Source organism: Scyliorhinus torazame, chromosome 10 (assembly GCF_047496885.1).
Source record: "Scyliorhinus torazame isolate Kashiwa2021f chromosome 10, sScyTor2.1, whole genome shotgun sequence".
Classification (NCBI taxonomy): Eukaryota; Metazoa; Chordata; class Chondrichthyes; order Carcharhiniformes; family Scyliorhinidae; genus Scyliorhinus; species Scyliorhinus torazame.
In genome coordinates, this window is record NC_092716.1 from 167,915,703 (window position 1) to 167,931,909 (window position 16,207).

At 45.0% G+C, this 16,207-nt stretch overlaps 1 long non-coding RNA gene across 1 annotated transcript in view; it reads right to left on the minus strand.

Annotated features, from left to right (window-relative positions):
* LOC140384892 (uncharacterized) overlaps positions 1-8,257 on the minus strand; it is a 197,688-nt gene extending 189,431 nt beyond the window's left edge. The window contains exons 1-2 of the long non-coding RNA XR_011933201.1: positions 8,126-8,257; positions 5,864-5,924 (exon numbers count right to left, since the gene is read on the minus strand). This is a non-coding gene — a long non-coding RNA (uncharacterized lncRNA). The remainder of the gene's footprint in view (positions 1-5,863; positions 5,925-8,125) is intronic.
* Positions 8,258-16,207: the final 7,950 nt, after the last annotated feature.

The following is a 16,207-nucleotide window of genomic DNA, read 5'->3' on the forward strand; positions in this document are numbered from 1 at the left end:
ACTGTCCCGCTCCATCACCGTGCCTAGTGAACCACTGACATCATCCGGCAGGTTGAGTCACAGGTGCCGCTGTGTGCTAGCACCCTCTAGGCATCTGATGAGAAGGTGATTCGTATCCGTGAGGAGACAGCCAAAGACCCCCTCTTGCAGCGCGATATGCAACACCTAGCCAATGGCTGGCAGAAAGGGCAGTGCCCTCAATTTTTCAATGTAAAGGACGAACTGACGGTGGTTGATGGTATCCTCCTGAAACTGGACCGGACTGTAATTCCACACAGTCTCCAGAGCTTGGTGCCCTGTCAAATCCATGAGAGCCACCTGGGTGTGGAAAAGTGCAGATGCAGAGCCAGGCAGGCTGTCTACTGGCCCATGATTAGCCAGGACATCGCGAACATGGATCTTAACTGTGCGACCTGTCAATGCTTCCAGCCAGAGCAAAGTAAGGAGACACTTCAGCAGCATGAAATCGAAACCTCTCCGTGGTCCAAGGTTGGCATCGACCTCTTTAATGCAAATGGTCGAGATTACGTGTTAATCATTGATTACTTTTAAAATTACCCTGAAGTCGTGAAGCTCTCAGACTTCAAATCTCGGACCGTCATCAAGGCCTGTAAGGAGACATTCTCCAGGTATGGTGTCCCACTCACTGTCGTGAGTGACAATGGCCTATGCTTCAGCAGCCATGAATGGTCTCTGTTTGCCTCGTTGTATCAGTTCAAACACGTCACTCCCAGCCCACACTATCCTCAGTCAAAAGGAAAAGTTGAGAAAGGGGTGCACGTAGTGAAGCAGCTCATCTGCAAGGCCGTGGATTCTGCGTCTGACATTCACCTTGCGCTGCTTGCGTACAGGACGACCCCACTGTCCACTGGCATGTCGCCGCCTGAACTCCTGATGAACAGGGACCTGCGAACGACACTTCCAGCCATCCACGTGCCCAACCTGGATCACCTCCCGGTGCTGCAGAAGGTGCAGCAACTCCGAGACCGGCAAAAACAGGGCTATGATGCTCATGCCACCGATTTGCCCGTGTTATCCCCGTCAGACACTGTTCGGGTCAAGATCCCTGATGGAGTTTGGTCAGCTCCAGCTATCGTTGTTCGACAGGCTTCCCCCTGTTCGTATGTTGTGCGTCTGGTTGATGGTTCTGTTGTGCGACGAAACAGACGGGCACTGCGCAAAGTTGCCTGCCAGCAACCACATTCTTCTCCGTTTCCTTCTGTTGTTTTGCCATCTCCTGATACCTCGACTAAAGAGGCCATCAGTCAGGCTTCAATCCCACCCATCGAGGCGCTGTCATCTCACCACCACCACCTCTCCAGCGGTCGACCAGTATCAGACGCAAGCCACAGAGACTGGACTTATGAACATTTGTTCTGGATGCTATGTTCTGTGTTCTTGCATTAGACAGCTGTTTTCACATGTACATATGTTCACATCCACTCTATGTATATATGTTAACATTGGCCTATTCTTGTAAATACGTTCACATATGTCACCCAAACATAAAAAAAAAGGGGAGATGTCATGATATGCAGACACACACATAATGATAGACAGACAAGCAGCTAATGGACACAGAGAACAGGACATGACCAATAAGCAGGCAGGACACTCAGGGGTGGGATCTGACTATAAAAGGCACAAGGCACACACACTCCACACCTCTTTCCACTGATGACAGCTAGAGAGTCAGTCAAGGGTGTTGTTACAATTTCACACCTCCACCACGTGGCTAAGAGTTAGTCTGGTTCAGTCAGACAGAATAAGTTAGCAGCGAGTTGAACTTGCAGAGAACTGTGCTAACTGTGCTATTAGTTCAATAAACCTGATTGAACTAACTTCAAGGTCTGGAGTATCTTTCTGATCTAAGCTGCATCCAGTTGCAGCCAGTGTTAGACCAGTGTACCTAACACGACAACTGGTGGTGATTTAACCTGAGGGTCACCACACCTCAGGCAAGGGACAAGGTTGAGAACGTGGGGCCTTAATGAATAATTTTAGTCAATACGGGAATTGAACCCACACTGGTGGCTTCACTCTGCTTCACTAACCAGTTGTCCAGTTAACTGAGTTAAACTGGGTACAGAGAAATGGCTGCATTGTTAACATAATGATCTCATCCTTCCAGGAACTCTTAATCTCTCTTCAGTGCTGTGATGAAAAGTTATAATAATAATAATCTTTATTGTCACAATTAGGCTTACATTAGCACTGCAACGAAGTTACTGTGAAAAGCCCCGAGTCACCACATTCTGGCGCCTGTTCGGTTTGGGTACACAGAGGGAGAATACAGAATAACCAAATTACCTAACAGCAAGTCTTTCTGGACTTGTGGGAGGAAACCGGAGCACCCGGATGAAATCCCCGCAGACACGGGGAGATTGTGCAGACTTCACACAGTCAGTGACCCAAGCTGTGAATCGATTCTGGGACCCTGGAGCTGTGAAGCCACAGTGCTATCCACTGTGCTACGTTCCACAAGAGAATAAAAGGAGAAAGGTGGGCAGGGGGAAGAATCATAAAATTAAAGCTGTTTCAATCACCTTATTTGGCTGGAAGACTTAATGGGAGAACCATGTGTGTTTATGATTTTTTTTCTTTCTCTAAATGTCCTTTCACATTTTGACTGCAAAAATATTTGTAGAATTTGCTTTCTAAGAGCTTTCCTCCAATGGTGTAGTCACTATTATATGTGAATGCCGAATGACCTATAATGTCAGGTGCTTCTTCAGAAGATGCCCATCACAGTATGTGATACTGTCGGACATAAGTCAGGTCTGTCCTTCCTATAGTTCCATCTGAGTCAATGCCTACAATTGGCACTAAATATGAGTATCAAGTGTTTTTTGCACTTCGTATTTTGCATGCATTTCACTCCAATTTTTATCCATTGAAACCATTTGAAGAGTTTAGTTTCAAGGTGGGTTCATTTCTGTCATGATATCCATATTAACATATCATGGTGCAATCACACACACACACGGATGGACAGGTAGATGGGCCAACCAACACACACACAACATCACAGCCAATCACCAGTGAGAGCACATGCACTATAAAACAGGGAACACCACCTATGCCTCGCAGGCCATGACCCCCACAGAACAGCGCTATGCGCAGATTGAAAAGGAGTGCCTGGGTTTGTTAACCGGCATCGACAAATTCCACGACCATGTGTATGGTCTTCCGCAGTTCACTGTGGAGACCGACCATCGCCCCCTGGTCGGCATCATTCAGAAGGACCTCAACGAGATGACCCCTCGCCTCCAGCGCATTCTGCTTAAGCTCCGGAGGTACGACTTCCAACTTGCCTACACCCCGGGAAAGGACGTCATCATTGCGGATGCCCTGTCCAGAGCAGTGAGCACACCACCCAAATCGGAGGGGTTCGTTTGTCAGGTCGACGCACAAGTAGCCTTCACATCGGCCAATCTGCCGACTACTGATGCACGTCTGGCCCACATTCGCCGTGGGACTGTGGCTGACCCCCTCCTACAACGTGTGATGCGCCACATGACGGAAGGGTGGCTCAAGGGGCAGTGCCCACAATTATACAATGTCCGGGACACCTTGGTCGTCATTGATGGTGTCCTCCTGAAGTTGGACCGGATTGTGGTCCAACACAGCATGCAGCGGCTTGTCCTCGAACAATTGCACGAAGGCCATCTCGGGATTGAAAAGTGCAGGCGGAGGGCCCAAGAAGCTGTGTACTGGCCGGGCATCAGCGACGACATCGCCAACATGGTGCTCAACTGCCCCACCTGCCAAAGGTTTCAGCCGGCGCAACCCCCTGAGACACTTCAGCCCCATGAGTTGGTTACGTCCCCCTGGGCAAAGGTGGGTATGGGCCTCTTTCATGCGCTCGGCAGGGACTACGTCATTATAATTGACTATTTTTCCAATTATCCAGAGGTCATATGCCTGCACGACTTGACATCATCAGCTGTCATCAGAGCATGCAAAGAAACCTTCGCTCGCCATGGCATTCCGCTCACTGTCATGTCTGACAACAGGCCCTGTTTTTGACTTCCAGCCCTTTGCATCCCCAATCGAATGGCAAGACGGAAGAGGGCATCCATATCGTGAAGCGGCTCCTCTGCAAGGCTGCTGATGCCGGATCTGACTTCTGTTTAGCCCTGCTGGCCTATCGCTCGGCCCCACTGTCCACAGGCCTCTCACCAGTCCAGCTGTTGATGGGTCGCACCCTCGGGACCACTGTGCCGTCCATTCATGTTCCTAAACCCGACCATGCTCCAGTACTGCAAAGGATGCGACAGCAGCGTGCTCAGCAGAAGATGGCACATGACGCTCGGGCAACTGATCTTCCTACCCTGGCGCCTGGAGACAACGTCCGCATACACCTAACGGAGGGTGGCTGGTTGACAACTGCCGATGATCTCCGCCACGTGGCTCCCCGCTCGTTCCTGGTTCGCATGCCTGATGGCTCCTTTCGCCGGCGTAATCGGCGAGCCCTTCGGCTGCTTCCGTGCTCGCTACGTGATCATGCACCGGTGCCATGCCCTCCTGTTGTCGCTGATGTCAACTTCGTGGAGCTTCCTGCCACTCTGCCTACTCCTCTCTCGCCCATGGCCAGGCCCATTCCTCAGCCGGTCGATCCTGACCCACCCTTGAGGCGGTCAACCCGAATTCGTCGCCCACCTAATAGACTGGACTTATGAGCCTGTTTGCACATTGGACTCACTGACTTGTTGTGCAATAATGTTAACGTGCTTCTTTTTTTTTCTTTGTCGTTCCAGGAGTTCTCTTTCGATATTTGATGATTGCACCTGTTTTGTTTGTGGTACAACCTCGTTGCTCTGTTGCACCTGGCACCTTCCTATGTATATAGTTTAGCCTCATGTACATGTTGTAAATATTGCACACCGATACTCAGGTGCACTCAGTACTCACCAATATATATTACCATGTAGGCACATATCCTTGTGAAAAGGGGGGTGTCATGATATCCATATTAACATATCAGGGTGCAATCACACACACACACTGGACAGGTAGATGGACCAACCAACACACACACAACATCACAGCCAATCACCAGTGAGAGCACATGCACTATAAAACAGGGAACACCACAGTTCCCGCTGATTCTACCAGGAGATAGCTTAGAGCACAGAGCTCACAGCGTGCCACTCAGACATACACCATGTGCTGAGTGCCTCACTAAGATAGTGCTAGGGCTGGGTCTACAGGTTAGCTGGTGAAGTACGAAAATCAGCCAGAAGTTAATAGTTATTATTGTATAGAATAATAAAACAGAGTTGTACCATCTACAACCGTGCTGGTTCGTTTGTGTATCGGAACACTCAACACGACAAATTCCACCGTCCCCCACACAATTGGCTACTTTACATATCTGACTTTGGACAATAAGTAGTGACAAGCTGTAAAGGCAGCCATTGTCTTCTTTTTATTAATGTCGTGCAGGACACTCAGGTCAGCTGTGATGCAGGATAGTTATCCTGACTAATATAAGTTAACTCAGCATGGACTAGTGATAAAACGTTGATCCTTCTTGATGTGTAAAACCCAAATCTCAAACATTTACCTATCACATCATCAGGGTCAGCCATAAATATAAATTTTCATGACCTAAATGTAATAATGGAAGCACATCAACCTGAAGAATATTTGGAGTTACAGTTATTGTACAGAGTTATTGTTGTCAATATATAATTAGACATATGGGGCCAAGTAACTATAGATAACATTTAACTGACCTTTGCTGAAGTGTCCAACTTGTGTCTTACTCAAAGTTCATGTTGCCACCGTGTGAAAAGTGCATAGCCACTACACAAGGAAAGCTGAACAAGAAATAACTTATTATATGGTGTCTTATTACCTCTCTCAGAAACTTGCCAAAGCATCTTCACAAAGCCTTCTTCCTCTTACTCATTATTTACCTGGTTATAAAACATAATTTAATGAAACATGATATATCTGTAATTCTTGCATAAGTTTTTGTTAGTCTAGCGCTATGCCAGGAAAGACTTTTCCATTGCCAAGGCTCCAATGAGAAACACTTGAACAATTTATCATTCAGTGAGCCTGGCTGACTAACTGATTCTTGTTTGCAATATCCAAGATCATTAATAATAATAATCTTTATTATTGTCACAAGTAGACTTACATTAGCACTGCAATGAAGTTATTGTGAAAATCCCCAAGTCACCACAGAATGTGCAATTCACTTAACAAACACGTCTTTTGGGACTTGTGGGAGGAAACCGGAGCACCTGGAGGAAACCCACGCAGACATAGGAGAACGTGCAAACTCCGCACAGACAGTGGCCCAAGCCGGGAATCAAACCCGTGAAGCAACTGTGAAGCAACAGTGATAACCACTGTTTTACCGTGCCGCTTATCAAAACATCGCACAAACCTCGCCCAATGGCTTCATGAAAAATATCGACTGCACTCAGTGGCACAAAAAGATAATCCTAAATATCATTCATGTAGAAATTGTATAATATTTGGCTTACATTATTCAAGTACAGAAAATAATTATCTTATACATTTGGTTAGTTTTTCTATTGCTGGAGAGAGTGGTTGAAAAAAATTCTGTCTTCATTTTCACTGTAAACTCAGGATTTCCCAGGGGGCAGAATGGTGGCACAGTCCAAGAACCTGGGTTCGATCTCAGCCCCAGGTCAATATCCGTGTGAAGTTTGTACATTCTCCCCATGTCTGCGTGGGTCTCACCCCCACAACCCAAAAAGATGTGCAGAGTAGGTGCATTGGCCACGCTAAAATGTCCTTAATTGGAGAAAAAAAATTGGGTACTCTAAATTTAAAAGAAAAATTATTCCCAGCATCTAATGACCAAAATTCTACCTTGAATTCCATGTTCCACAGTGGAGTAGTCCAATCTCGGAAAAATATCTTTCAAACATTTCCAACATTAAGTGATCATTCATTTTTATTATTTTATAACTAAATTGGTGCTACTGGCAAATGGGTTCGTGACCAGAGGATAGAGATTGAAAATGATTGCCAATAGAATCATTGAGGAGGTGAGATAAATTATGCAGCGAGTTGTTATAATCTACACCCGCAGTAATTTGCTTTTAACTTGTTATAATCTGGAATGCACTGCTTGAAAAATTGGTGGAAATGGATTCAATATTTACTTTCAAAAGGCAATTAGATATATAGTTGAAAAGGGGGGTGGAGGAGGAGCGTGGGGCAAATCCGACACCTCTTTCAAAGAGCCAGCCAAAGGCATGATAAGCCGAATGATCTTTCTGTACTTTAAGAATCTATGAAAGAATCGAGCTGTTGTCTGTTCTACCTGAATGAAGAAAAAAAATGGTCGTTGGATTTACTTGGTGAGTTTTGAGCGATTTGCGAGTTAGGAATGATGGATTTAAAATAAGATGAGGGATTGTTTTTCCACTGGCTCAACATTCCTGAGGATTTTTCTTCCAGTGACAACTTTTTTTGTGGCTAGTTTTGATTTTCAACTATCGCTTCCTAAGCTTTTAGTCAGCTGGCTATTTGAGCCTTTTTTCGCACCCTCGGACGGATGCCTGATGCTTTGAGATACGAAGGGGCCTGCAATTTGCCACGAGTGTCGGGAGCCAAACACCTGGACCATTCCCCCACTCCCGGGCCGGCTCGCCAACCGTCTTGCTGCACCTGCTGGTACCGTTTTACAGGCGATGGTCAATCAGTAGGTGGCCTCCACGTTCGCTGTCCAATTAAGGATGGCGTGCGCGAGGCACCTGGAGTTGGGGAGCTGAAAGGCAGCGAGGTCTACACTGAGTGTGACCAGTGGGGAGCACTGGCTTGAGCCACCACCAGTGTCAGGGCAATGACTGGGACATGCACCTCAAAGGAATTCTGCAGACGAAAGGCTGCCGAGGTGGGTGGAAAGGCAGGGAGGACCTTACTGGTATAGTTTTAAATATATAAAATATCTTGCAACGTGACCTCCACCTTCCCCTGTGCAGCTGCCTCCTTTTATTGGCCGGGGGCGGGGAGAGCGAGGAAAGAGGTTCATGTTGGTCTATGCGAAGTCGACCAAAAATTGCTGCCCGACTGCAATTAGCATCGTCATCTGGCTCCTTAATTGGCCGGATTGCCTCCTCTCACCCCTTCCTACCTCCCTTCTCTCCTTCGTCTTTCCCGCTCTTCTCTCCTTCGTCCCTCCCGCCAAAATCGTGAGGAGGCGGCAACACTCGGGAAATGGGCATGCTGTTGGTTTGGGAAAAAAATCCCCCCCCCCGCCCGAGGGCGTCCTGTTCGGTGTTACGCGTGATGTAATGTACACAAGACTTGATGTAGACTGTTGTTGGAAATAGGGTCACGCCCTCAGTCATAGTAAATGGGACGAAGCGTTCCAGTCAGTGTAGAATGTGCTATGCAGAAATTGGAAGGATTAAATATTCGTGAGAGTCCTGGACCAAATGGGATACATCCTCAAATCTGTAAGGAATTTAAACAGGAAATTAGTCATGCTTTGGTTGATATTTTTCAGACCTTCATAAATGCTGGAGAAGTACCCACAAACTGAAGTATGGCAAATGTCGTTCCAATATTAAAAGGAGGAATAAAGCATGTACCCAGTAATTACAGGCCAATTAACCTCCCAAAGCGGCAAAAAAGTGCTTCAGGGCATTCTGCAGAATGCTACAAATGAGCTTCTAAAGATTATGAATATCACAGAGAGCAATCAGCATGGTGTTCGCAGTGATCAGTCATGCTTACATACCGACTGTAATTCTTTGAGGGAACAAGATGTATTTACCAGGGTTTTCAGAAGGTGTGCAGCTGATCAGGAAACTTGGTGCTTTTGGACTAGTTGACTGGTTGGGGTGAATTTGAACTCTTAAGAATGGGTGGGTTGACGTTTCACGAGATGTTAAAATTTAAAGAAATCTCAAAGCGGACCCCCAACTTAAGCCTAATCTGTCTTGTTTTGGGTTTTTGGGAGGCAGGACAGAGTGGCAAACAATGTATGGGCTTTTGATTGGGGATAAAGTCAATGTAATACCTTAAAGTAACTGCAGAACATTGTGGGGTGAATTTGATAATGTCCCCTTTTAATGTTAGCGTTTAAATCCTTGGGATCCATACAAATCCTGAGATCATTATTCTTCTTTTACACACACCATTGAATTGACCCAATCTGTAGGCTCTTCTATTTTCCTTGTGACTCCAAGTTATGTCATCCTGTCTAACTCTGCCTTGAGACGGTCACGCAATGGTGCTGGAACTCTTGTTCCCTCAAAGAATTACAGTCTGTATGTAAGCATGACTGATCACAGCTAACACCATGCTGATTGCTCCCTGTGATATTCATAATCTTTAGAAGCTCATTTATAGCATTCTGCAGAATGCCCTGAAGCACTTTTGTGCCACTTTGGAAGGTTAATTGGCCTGCTATTACTAGGTACATGCTTTATTTGTCCTTTGAATATTGGAGCATGTATCTCTAGTTGAGCATCCTTTCTTAATTGTATTTTATATGTGAAAGGTAGGACACCAAAATCCTCAAATATTTCTGGAAAGCCTGTACAATGAACTCCACTGAGTCACTGTGTGTATTCCAGTGCAGTCAGTCCTATAGACTCTTAGCACCAATTCCAGTGCCTCACACGCTTCATCACCCAATAATGAATCACGACCTTCAGCAACAATTGAGAACTTCAGCTTGTGAACTTTGTCTTTTTACATACTCGTCTAATTCGCACATACCCAAGTGTCAACCTTCTTACCATTGCAGTCTTTAAGGAAGACTGGTTTACTTTGAATTCTCGGCTTTAGCTGCATGGTCTTAATATCACTTATACTGATTCGGTTTGCCTTCGCACCAGTATCTAATTTAACAGTAATTAGCGATCGATTGATAATCAAAGGTAGAGTCCATTTGTCCCTTGTTACTGCTGGAATATCACTTTCAGCACTCCTTATACTTGTGGGCTGCATTTTATTCGGTATGGCATCATTTACTGTGTCTTCATCCGACACCAGACCAACGGAAAATGTGCCACTTAAATTAGTGTCATCAATCGCATTAATCGACTGCCTGCATTAATTTTCTTATTTGAGAAATAGTGTTTCGCAAAGTGATTCTTCCCTTTGCACTTTGTGCATATTTTGCCAAAATCTGGACATTGCCTTGGTAGATACTTATAACTACGTCATTTACATGCAATGGCTGTATGTTCAGACCATTTAGAATGGATACTGAGACTACGTTTCTTTTCTAAGTGCGTCACAACACCAATGCTGGCTGCATCGTTTGCAATATTCACGCTAAAACTTCTTGCATTAAACGTAATAACATATTGTGCAGCTAGTTCGCTAGCATGGCAAACCTTTATGTCTTTTAATTGGAGCTCATTTTCTCGTAAAAGACATTCACCCACCTTAGTACCATGCAATTCAAAAACAATTTGATCTCTAATCATGGAGGATTTCAGAGTCGCGAAGTTGCACATCTGCTTTCAGCTTAAGGTCAGTAAGAAAACTTGAATGATTCACCAGTCTTCTGCGTGCGCATTGAAAAAAATAATTTTTCATATGTTTCAGTTTTCTTAGGTGTACAATGCTAATCAAAGTTTTTGATCAGAGCATTAAATATATTACTGTCTTCCTCTTGCTCATACATGAATGTATTATATATTGCAATCTCGTCTGGCTGTGCCAGCAGCTCAGTAGCTGAGACACAAAGCGTGAAGTGCTGCTTAAACACACGCCAATTTCCATCCACATTATCAGTAAGTTGAAGCTGTTCTGGAACTTTCAGACTTTCCAGTTGAGGAACCACGTTTTTCTTGTAGCAATGTTTCTTCATTATTTGACGACTGCGCTGTTCAGTTACGCCTGGTACCATGTTATGTTCATGTGCTATGATAATAAATTAATCAGTGTACGACAGAACATCTAGTTCAAAACTAATTCTTTAATGTTGAATAAACTGTGGGTAAACTAAACTGTGGATGTTTTAACCATGATACTAGCAGCTTCTGTAACTCTGATCAAGACTGGCTCTGTCTGGTTTCAGTGTCCTGCTTCTCTTACATGACACCTAGTGGTTGGATGCTGTATACTCTGTTATATACACTGTTACTGCATATCATTACAGTTGGGATTGATCAATATTTGCTGCTAAGAGCTGCTTAGTGGCTAATACAGCTACTTAAAAGTTAGCACAGTAGACAGGGAGTGATGCGGCTCATAGTGAAGGCCTTGTTTCTGACTTCAAGGATTCTGCTTGGCTCTCTTGCTCTCATTCACGGGTATGGTAGTTTCTAACTTCCGTGGCCTGCAAGAATGTGCAGCAATGACACATGGGAGGACATAAAGGAGGTGAAAAGCTTTCAATCGAGGACCATATCCATTGAGGTTCTTTCGAGAGTATGTCCCCTCTCTCAATCTCAGTGAGGAACAGTGTGAGAAATGTCTCCACTTCACTAAAGAAGTGCTCACTGAACTCTGCCAGCTGCTGTAGTCATAATTGCAATTTCAGAGCAGAGGGAGAACGACCTTGCCAGTGGCTGTGAAGGAACCCACAACCATGAATTTCTTTAGCATTGCCTTCCTTCCAAGGTTGGGAGTAGGTGATATCTTTAATATCTTCCAGTTTGCTGTGTACTTCAACAAGAGGATAGCCATTGAGGCCTTAATGGGACCAGATTTGGAGTGCTGTTTTGGAAGCAATAAAGATTCAATGGAGAGATTCTTGGGATGAAGTGTTGGGATAATGAGGAGAGATTGGGTAGACAAAGGCTTTATCTCCTAGTATTTAGATGAATCAGAGATAATCTCATTAAAAGATTTAATATTTGTCAGGGCTTAACACGGTAGATGCTGGGATAATGTTTTCCCTGGCTTGTGAATCTAGAATAGAGATATAGACCAATCATTTATGACTGAGATGCAGAGAAATTTCTTCATTAAAAGGATAATGGATCTTTGGAATTTGGAGTGCTTTGGATGCACAGTAATTGAGTATAGTCAAAGCAGCGAATGATAGATCTTTGGATACTAAGGGATATGGGGATAGTGCATGAACACTGAAGTGAGGTAGAAAATCAATCATAATCTTATTTAATGGAGGAGAAGGTTCAAAGGGCCAAATGGGTCTACTGCACCTAGTTCTTGTGTTCTTATATCCTTTTGCAAGCTGTCATTCTGTGAGAGCGCAGCAGGTTCCTGACACATGGAATCACCTCCACAGCCCTAGGACAATGCATTTGGTCTTGGGCGGGGGGAATCAGTGGTCGCATCGGGGCTTTGGGAATGGGGACACCATTTAAAAATGGCATTCCGATCTCTTGGGCTATATTGAGGAGCTCTGGTGAATGGAGCTCCTCAGTATAGAAAACCGGGCTAGGGGCGGGGACCCTCCGATAGTGCATTGGGGTTTGGGAATGGGGGTCGGTAGTTGCTTTGGGGGCCTTGGAGGTAGGGACGCCATTTAAAGATGGCTCCCGATCTCGCGCTATATTGGGGACTTCCGGTGAGCGGAGCTCCACAGGGCAGAAAACGGGGCTATGTGCGGCCTTGGCCGCGCGTTCCCCACTGAGGTACCTTATTTAACGTGAGTGGCGTTGTTTCTCGGCGTTGTGAGCGCTGGGAAACACGTGGCGGAACGCACTGGCTATGGGACTTTGTTCCTATTTAGTTGAATCGTGCCCTGAGTTTCCACTCTAGCACAGAGACAAGGTGTGGCTTCTCCAATGCTGTAATGGAAGCTGAGACATCAGCCATCACATGCTGCATCATGATGAGGCCTTCAAGTCTGCTGATGGGTTGGCCATACATCTAAACTGAAAATATATTTCCACGTTTTGTGTAAAACGCTGCATAAAGATGATGCCTGACTTCTCCATGCTCCCTGAACATGAGCACAGGCTTTCTGGTACATTTGACTAAGCACCAAACATTTAATTTTGCCTTCAGCCTTCTCCTCCACACCACACCAAAGAAGTGTTCATCTGAATCTCTGAAGAAGGTCCCTTGTGCACCTCACCCTCCTGCACGCTGGCAGATTACTTGTCACTGCTACCTCACTTGAATAGTTACTTGAATTTGGCCTTTATTGACTGTCTGTGCGGAGTCTGCACATTCTCCCCGTGTCTGCATGGGTTTCCTCCGGGTGCTCCGGTTTCCTCCCACAATCCAAAGATGTGCAGGTTAGGTGGATTGGCCATGCTAAATTGCCCTTAGTATCCAAAATGCTTAGGTGGGGTTACTGGAATGAGGTGGGCTTAAGGGGCTGCTAAATTGCACTTAGTATCCAAAATGCTTAGGTGGGGTTACGGGAATGAGGTGGGCTTAAGGGGGTGCTCTTTCCAAGGGCCAGTGCAGCCTCGATGGACCAAATGGCCTCATTCTGCACTGTAAATTCTATAATTCTTTTAGAGGGTCCATGCAGACTTGATGGGCCAAATGGCCTCCTTCTGCACTGTAGGGATTCTATGGATTCTGTAGCAAGCTGGAATCCTATGCTACCCTTTGCCCTTACCCTGACTGCAGGTCACTCATGATCATGTGTTTGCACATACAGGTTCTGGCAATAAACTACGTATAGTATATGTGTAGTGTTAGTATCAGGGCTGGTGGCTGTGAGTGTGAGATCGAATGACAGCATTTCTTAATCATCAGTCTCTTTCTTCATCTATCATCTTTTGCAGCTGTACGGCCAGGTTACAGTTCTTGGGTATCTGAATGGGGAAACGCACAAGGATGAGATTTCTGGTGGGAAGGAGTGGGGGAAGTGGGTAACTGTGTGAACTGTGTTGATGAGGAGGTAAACCTGTTATCATGAGGTTGAAGTGGTTATTGTTACAGATTGCTGGTTGATGAGTGAAGAGGGGTGGTGAATGGAGCAGAGTTTGAGGTAAATGTGACATTTAAAATGCATTCAATGACCGTAACGTCTTATGTGAGGTAGTTGGACATGCTATCCTTGGGGCTCCACAACAGCTATAGATCACACAGCTATGTCTTCCTCCGACCTCCATGATGCCTGGAGACACCCTGGTCCCTCAGGCTAAAGGATTTTCTTCCTTTCTTCGATCTCTTGTACCAAGGCTTTGAGTGCTGTGTCAGAAGCTTGTCCTCTTCTTGTGTGCTTCCTGCGAAGAAACTCTTCCCTCGCCACTTCCAGGCCTGTATAGTGAGAATGCACCTCCCCTTAAGAACCATGATGGACCCGAAACATTGGGTGTAATTTTCTGCCAGCAGTCCCGTGAAAGTCAATGGACTTTTGAATGGCTCACCGCATTTTCTAGCCCCACCAACCCCGTGACAATGCCATAAAATTCAGCCCGTTAACTCTTTTTCTCCCCTCACAGATGCCGCCAGACCTGCTGAGATTTACCAACACTTTCAGCGTCTGCAGTATTTTGCTTTTATTTTACATCACCTTTAAGAACTGCAGGCTAGCTTTAAGTGGAGCTCACCATGCATGCATTTTGGACCCCTTGTTGAGATATTTTTAAAACATTTGTTCATGGGACATAGGAGTCGCTGGCTGTGCCAACATTTAGTGCCCATCCCTAATTGTCCTTGAAGGTCAGTTAAGAGTCAACCACATTAATGTGGGTCTGGAGTCTGTTATGGGCCAGGGTTTAGAGAACCCCAAAGTGTATCATGGAGTTCTCCTGATCCACAACATTTAATAGATTGTGGCATGGGGAGCACACGACCCACTCTACAGGTGTGGTACAGCAGAAATTGAAAAGTATTTTCTAAAGCAAAACAATGTTTATTCTATGAACTCAAGTTAACCTTTTTAAAACATACAGTGAACATCTTAGCAACCATTAATTCAAATACAACCCCCAAAGGCTACAACACTAAGTAAACCTTTAAGCTTTCCTTTTTAACATCCAGGCGACTTAAAACACCTTTTACCAGAAGCACATCAGGTTAAAGTCACTACTGTTATTAGTTTTAAATCACCAGGATCCATTTACAGTCTTTAGATTACAGAGAGACATTCATACACCTGGCTGTGACTGCAGCTATCCAGCTCTGAAAACAAAACTAAAACACACCCTGCAGCAAACAGCCTAAAACGAAAGTAAAAAGCCGACAGATAGCCCAGCTCTACCCACTCTCTGACATCACTGCAGTACTGAACACCCATTTCCTAAAGGTACTCTCACTACAGATATTTATATACACACCCATTTATAAACATCCATTTCTTAAAGGTACTCTCACATTACACCTCCCCCCAAGAAAAAAAACCACATCAACTTCCAGGTGGTTTCATTTTTCACCATTCTTTACGAAATGCACACAGTAAATATACTCTTTTGTTTCAAAAAACAACACACGCAAACAGGTCTAAAAATATAGTACAATTTTCTTCTTCTTCCCCCAACTGGAATCCTTCTCGATTGACAGTCCCTTTGAACAAGAAGGTCTCTGCATGATCCGTCCATTTCTCTACGGCTCAGCATTTCTCTTTAAAATCATATACTTTAGTTCAATATGATCACAGAGTCCATTGCAATTCTCCAACACAGGTGCATTGGTTATCATAGCTTTCAGGCCGTCAAATGCCTGTTGAAAGTCTGCTGTCCAGAAATTTTCAACGTTGCTTCAGCAAGTCCATCAGTCGAGCAACCACGCTACAAAACCTTTGCACAAATGTTCGATCAAATCCAATCATGCCAAGATATCGCATTATTTCCCTTCGTCTTGAGGGGATCGGAAACTCCTCAAGGAAAGTGACTTGGGCTTTTCCAAATTCACTTTTGGCGAGGTTTATCACCAAACCCGCCTCCTGAAGTTGATCGAATAACTCCATCAGATGTTTTAAATGTTCTTTCCATGTCTGGCTGAAAATTACCAGATCGTCGATGTATACCGCACAATTGGGTAATCCTGAAACAACTTTGTTAGTCAACCGCTGAAATGTGGCTGGGACCGTTTTCCTGTCAACTGGCATACCTTTGAATTGGTATATACCATCTGGAGTCACAAAAACTGAAACCCTTTTCGATAAAGGTACCTGCCAGTAACCTTTAAGTAAATCCAGTTTGGAAATAAAAGCTGATTGTCCCACTTTCTCAATGCAATCCTCCAAACGTGGGATAGGATAAGAGTCCGTTCTTGTAACTGCATTAACCTTTCTACAGTCTACACACAACCGTTGGGTACCATCTGGTTTTGGTACCATCACTATGGGTGAGCTCCATTGGCTGCAACCCACTTCAAT